This window comes from Centruroides sculpturatus, unplaced genomic scaffold (genome assembly GCF_000671375.1).
Source record: "Centruroides sculpturatus isolate CEXI.00-Female unplaced genomic scaffold, Cexi_2.0 scaffold4220, whole genome shotgun sequence".
NCBI lineage: Eukaryota > Metazoa > Arthropoda > Arachnida > Scorpiones > Buthidae > Centruroides > Centruroides sculpturatus.
In genome coordinates, this window is record NW_019388309.1 from 1 (window position 1) to 7,233 (window position 7,233).

Genomic DNA, 7,233 nt, shown 5'->3' on the forward strand with positions numbered 1-7,233 from the left:
GGAGTAAAAGAAATTATATAAGAGTAGTGATAGAGTATCAAATAAAATCATTCAGCTAACGATCAGTTTCTAAATCTATTTTGTTCTCTGAAAGGGAAGAGCAGGATGATAATGGTTGGAAGATTTATTCTGAATCTAAATTTGATTGTAATGTATGTTTAATCCAGTTAGGTATCCAGATTTTTAACCTCTTATAAATCCATTTTGATTGTTCTACTTATTTGTATATTTGTTCCATCTTTTTTAATAAATTACAGCATATATAAATTTATAGCTTCCTTTATTTATTTAATTTCTCCTGTTCCTTTTTCTTATTCTTAATATTTATACTGGAAACAATTAATTATAAAGTTAAATTAACTTTATAATTAATTAATTAATTACAATGAAATATTTAAAATTCTATTAAATTGTTTTTTTGTAAATAAAATATATATATATAAAAATTTTAATCAATTAAAAATTTATATTTAATNCTAATCAGGTTTAATGAAAACGATATTGGATCCCTCAATGAATTTTCTTCATCTAAATTAAAGAAGCGGTGACAAATAGGGGTGCCATAAATTCGCTTTGCATCCGGGTGAAGTAATTAAAGAGGGACGGGCTTAACAGCTATCTCTTACTTTTTAAGAAACACGGAAAAGTTTGCTCGAAAATTTAACCTTTTTTTTCTTTTTAATATATATATATATATAAATAAATAAAGAAATATAACCCTATAAAACTAAATTTATATATTTTTATACGTTCGTACTAGTTATTTATTATTTTATTTATTTATTTTTAATACTTTAGCGGTATTGGAAGATATAAGAAGTCGCGAAGTTTTGCAGCGATTTCATATTTTCTTGGATTTCTTTATCATAACCCCTACACATTGGTTTCCGATAAGAACTATTTGGTTTGTGGTTTCCTTTTTTTTTCTATTCATGATAGACCAAAGACCTTTCTATCAGGTCCTATCAGGGTCCTGGGAATATAGTTATTCGCTTGAAATCCTGGAAAGATATAGTCAGTTTGGCTGAAAAATGGAACTTTTGATTTATATGCAAACTGAACTTTTGAGTTTTTGCATGAATCACCTTTTTTTTCATGTGGAAGCTTTCATCATACAAACATCGAAAAGAGAAACTTAACTGTGTTATATATATATATATATATTAAATTTATATTTCTTAAAGGAAAACTTTCATAAAAATATTTTCTCTTTAATGTATAAACAAATACTTAATGTGAAGAACACATTTATATATTTGTTATATTTTTTTATTTATAATTTTTATAAATTATATATACTTAAGGATTGAATCTTGTTACAGTAAAGTGATATATATATATATATATATTATCTAGCATCATTTATCTTAAGATAGAAATACAAAAATATAAATTTATTTCAATTAATTAGTTAATATTTGACATAAAACAGAAAAAAAATTTATAAAATTAATATCAATAATTATTTTAAATTTATGTACAGTACAACACCATATTAGTGTCTTTGGAGCACCTCTCCAAGCAACAATCCCATTAAAATCTAACAATCGTAAATATCTGAACAATAACAATAACAAATGTTGTTTTTAATAGTAAATTACTACTATTTTCTCCCCTCAACTCGTAGGTTGGTGGACATTATGTAACTTTCCTAACATTTTCATTTACATAGCCAGCATGTTACTTTCCTACAATTTTTTTTAGCTTCTTAGTCAGTAATTAACTAATTATTGTAGTTGTTTAATGTTATATTTTCCAGTAAATATTTTTTCTTATATCTACTACATAAAACTTTTGATATTTAATTCATTTACATGTTAAATTTACGTTTAAAGAGAAATTTTCCTATTATTAAAGTACGTACAACATATCAAATAATTATTTAAACAATTAATTAAATTAAATGTTTCTTTCGTTGGTATATGTAAAATATTATAAAAAGTAAATTAATCAGTACAGTTTTGATTAATATATATGTATATATATATATATAGTTTTTCATCAGAATTTAATCTAAAAATAATAGATTCAGACTTTTACTAATAATACAATTCCTTTTCCAAACGTTTTTACATTGACTTATTTAAATCAGAACATAAATATTTTATAAGAAGTCAGCCTTAAGTTTCATTCAAACAAGGAAAATCCATTTACTTTAGATTACAAAAAATATTAATAATAATAAAAAAAAAGAGTTAAGTTCACTGAAAAGTATCGTGAGAATATATGTCTTATATAAAAAAAATATTCTTTTTAACCAAATGAATTTCCACAAAAAAAAAGAAAAAATATGATTATAAACTAGGATATTTTTCTTTTAATATTCTCCAGAATATTAAATCTTAAATAATATGGTATTATTTGAAATTGTTCTCATTACAGAGTAGCCCCTGTAAATGATACTTCACTGTAAATTTCCTAGATCAAAAGGTTGAAACAAACTACTCATTATCAGATAATGAAACTACTCTCATTTATTTTATTTGAATTTTCACGTTTTAAAAAAAGTTAAAGTGTTGGAGAAAAGTAAACTATTGTGCAAACTGCTTTAGATGACCTCTCAGGAGAAAAGTGTCAGTAGGGAAAACAAATGGTGTAGACATTTGATGGATAACAGGATAGATCTAAGTTTGGGAGTTACAACATCTGGAAATGGGTCTTCTCTAAAGATTTGAGAGACCGTCATAGAGGAGTAGAAATATCAACTAACTCGATATCATAAAAATAAATATCGCTAATAACAAATATTTGGATCATTAATGGTTGATGGTCTTAAGGACTTGGCACGTGACTTTTTCGATTTCCACTATCTATTCTGAGTTCAGGAATTTTTTATATGAAGAAGCAATCATTTTTATCTTTATCTACTTCTTACAAAATTCGTCCTTACTTTGAGTAGTTACTCATAGATCATCTCAAACAAATGTCCGTAATAAAGCTTGTGTACTTTAGTTTTCTCTCCTACTATATTTCTATAATGTCATTTCAATGTAGGAGGAAAGTTACTATATAAACAATGGATTAAGTAGCGTTTCCTTTATCATTTCCCTCGAAGAAGAATCAGCTTAAAACACCTCCAAGATAAGAGGAAGAAATATAAATAAAATCTTTCCGAGGAAAAAAAAGTATAATGATAACCGTAAATCAAATCAGTAATATTCCATTTGAATTCTAAAGTAAGATTTCCAAAGGCTTCCTCCCCAAATCTGAAGTTATAAACAATGCAAAGAACGTATTTACAATTTAAATTTTTACTTTATTTACTATATTAAAGATAATCAAAGCAAATTACATAATTATCTAACGTAATAATTTAATTTTTTCATATAAACCGATATATAAAAGACGTTATTTGCGTATAAGTTTTTAATTAAATTGGAAATTTCTTCGAATGTAATTTGTAGAAGCGATGTAAAATAAACCGAAGCAAAGATAAAACCCGCAACTCGATAAATCAATATGTAAACACTATCATTTCCGATAGCAAAAGCAGATAAAAGTGTTAGAGACCACGCTTCATAACAATTCAATATCCCAACAACTAAAATAATTTATAAGATCGTTAGTTTAAACTTTGCTACAATAGAATTGTGTCGTTCTTCAGAACGATAAAGGCAAAACCAACAAAGAAGAGTGGACGAAGACGTGCAAGTATGCTAAAAGACGAACTAATGTTGGTTGACAATTAACGAGAAGGTTTATTCAAGCATCGGAGAATGTGAACCGTTCGTGCTCAGGAATGTGAATGTGAGTGACGATGACTGTAACTGTGTAGTTTAGAGCACAAGGTGCAGAGAGGAAGAGATAAGAGGAAATGATAGATGAACAATCCAACGAGCATGACGCAGAGGAATATAGTAGAATCCGGACTAGGGAAGTGAATTTTATAGCACGGCAACGACTAATGATCCTGGTCTATCACGGGGCAGTGGCTAGTCTCACTTAATTGACCCATTACCAGCTGAATAGGTGGTAGGTAATGGTATAATCCATCTTGCCCTCGTATTCTGTTCGGCATCATACTACAAGCTTTTGGATGTTTTAATTTACAGTGGTCTGACAGTAAGACAAGTGAAGACTAGATATTTCATAATGATCTCATTATGTTGCGGCTACACTCCAGTAACAGTTAAATGTGACTCACCTGTTAGTTATATTGATTATTATACCGTAACTTACTCACTCCGATGGTTATGTTATGTTTATATTCACAATATAATTTAAAGGATGAGTATTTAATATATAATCGATTCATTCTATTATTACTAAAGATGCGCTTAAGGAGGTTAACTGAATAATAATTAAAACTAGATGCGATTGCGAATGTTAATAACTATCCTCTCTCTTCTCTCTGTGTATATAGACATGTATAAATCTCTCTCCTTCTCTTCCTCTTTGATTACATTATTAATGAAACAATTTCTAAATTACAATAACCAAACATATTTTAATTATATTTAAAAGTTTAATGGTTTTTGCTAATACTTTCGACTCTTAAAAGAAGAATTTATCTGTTTCGAGTGGGATGTTTAAACAATAATTCTTTCTAATTATATCTTTATTATACTTTGTAAGCATCCGAATCTTTCGCTGGTCTTATCGTTACTGGATCAATTGTCTGCGTGAATAGCTTTCTCGTTTTAAAGAATTAACGTCACGTATGTCACGTGATATCGATAAGTCTTATAGATAAAATAGGAAACATAATAGTGATTTTATGACTAGCTTCCAGCCTTGGAGACTCGCTGACTTTGTAACGATCCATGGTGGTTACGCCTTACCATTAGTTCGTGTGGTTTTATAGGCCATTATGTCGTCATAACCTTAGCTATTCTAAAGTGTTGGTGTCCAGAAAAGTATTGGATACCTTACTAAATACAAGAAAACGAGAGATAGTTCGTTTTTACCCTCGGGTTGCCTTCTAGTCATTACTCTACTCTTCTTAAGTTTGACCTGATCAAATATTTTTAAATATTTAATATTTATCAACGTACGGAATAAAGGTTTCTGATTTTTCCTAAGGCATCTACACATTTCTTTTATTACATTTTATTAAATTTAAATGTATTCTAAGCATTATGAAAATTATATTACAATTGCTTTAAATTATTTATTTGTTTATTTAAAGTTTTATTTGGCTATTCTATGTTAATTTATAATTTAAAGCGAAAATTAAACTATATAAATTATAGATTAGTCTTTTCCTCATGATATATGTATACTGCAGTGAAGTATTATTTACAGGCGCACTCCGTTTTGCTTTACAAAACATTTGAAAGTTATAATGTTTCCAATGGTAACAAATCGAACATTTTCATTTCTTTTCGTGTAAAAATAAATATTTAACGTCTTAAAAAACTATCAAATTATAATATTTCCTATATTTTGATTAGTTACTAAACAGTTTAGAACGTTTGTTTTTAAAAACAGAACTATGAGCAGATTAAAGTTTTTTCTTTATTATTATTATTTCTTTCTTTTTTTTTTATAAAATATAAAAATTTTATTTTCCTTTGATATTTTCTTTCAAACTATGGAAATAATATTGGTGGTTTTTTCCACGTGGGAACAAGTCGTAGGTTTAAGTTTGTAGGGAATGTCAGATCCAAGATTGAAATATTGTCTAGTGTTTGCTCTTGCGGAAGCAAAACAACTATGAAGGGAAGTCTGTCCAAAGACTTGTTGGAGCGAAAAAGTGTTTCTAAGAGATGGATTGCAGTTCTTAGCAGGAGTTCAGGAAATTACTCTGGATCCAGACTATTTGCAATTCATCTCTCCTGCTTGAATCTGAAGAAATGGACCAGAAGATAAAATGTAGAAAAATCTCTTTTCCTATTAAAGAAAGAATATATATACATACATATATGCAGAAATATCGAAGATATTTATTTTAAAATTTTATTATATATTTTAATACTTAAATTATAAAGAAAATTATATTAATAAAATAACGAGGAAAGCAGAATTATCAGTATCGAAAAAAAAAGTTATTTTTTTAAGTTATGAAAGAGTTTCTTCTCCTCGAACATTAAAGCAATAGTTCGATAGCATCTTTTCTTAAATTCGTTAGAAAAAAAACAGAAAAAATTCGAACCTATTTCTATTACCGTAGAGAATTCAACTCAAATCCTCAAATTTCGATGTTATTTTCTATACTTGTCAGCGCAGTTACGCTTTGGGAACATCAAAACTGAGGTAAATGAAAGTGCCTTTTTTCTCCTTTTTTTTATACCTATTCATTTTTTTTAACATTGAGCTTTTACTTCCTTTAGGAATACGATTTTGATCCCACGTTCATTGTGGTTTGGTCGACAACTTGATCTGTGAGAATCTTTCTGACTAAATCTCTTTCAAACAAAGTAGAACCGAACTTCAGAATCGACGGTTGTCATTCTTTTGCTCTTTCTCTACTCTTATTGGTTAGACAAAGTCCGAGTTGATTTAACTTGTCAGGATTGGAATGTTTTAAAGAATGTTGATTTTTCCTTTGATTTTTTTCCCTCTAGATCGAAATTGTGATAAATAGACGTTCATCATAACGAATCCGACTCTATTTAATCTTATACTAAAGGATGTAAAAAACAACGAGAACATAAATGAAGAAGAAACCTTTAAAAATAATATATATATATATATAAAATCCAAACAAACATTATTGAATATCGAAAAAAGTTAGAGATATTCAGAATAACTCCTTAAAATTCATGAAAAACTAAAGAAAATTTTCGGTTAGAACTATTTTCGTGATGTAAACATGCGATTTTGAAGAGTAAAGCGTATAAAGAAGTAGTTATGCAAAATCTTATCGCGTGTTTATGTAAAGAGGAATCATTTTTAAAACATGGATTGTGAGAAAAATCTGGTAAAGGAAAAAAAAAATACTTTTCAGAGAATAAAAAATATGTACAAAATGTGAAATTCAAAAATATAAATTATTCGTTTAAAAATAAAAAAAGATATGTGTATATATATATATAACATTTATGTTAAAAATTATGTCTACGTACATATACATATATATTTTTATTACACCATTTACGATATTATTTTCTTGGATTTTATTGCAATTTAGAAAACCTGTTATCCATTTATTTAATGCGAGTATCCATTAACGAAACGATTTAATTCGTAAAAAATCAAACGTGAAATGACAGATAAATATTCTAATTTTAATCTTTTGATAAAAGCACTGAAAATATTTTAACAATAATTCTTCTGCCGAATAAAATTTAT

The 7,233-nt window shown here is 27.3% G+C and overlaps 1 long non-coding RNA gene across 1 annotated transcript; it reads left to right on the forward strand.

Moving 5' to 3' along the window:
* Positions 1–5,941: 5,941 nt before the first annotated feature.
* Positions 5,942–6,856, forward strand: LOC111616865. Its single transcript, XR_002755334.1, has 3 exons — positions 5,942–6,195; positions 6,273–6,419; positions 6,507–6,856. It is a non-coding gene; the product is annotated as an uncharacterized LOC111616865 (long non-coding RNA).
* The last annotated feature ends 377 nt before the right edge of the window (positions 6,857–7,233 follow it).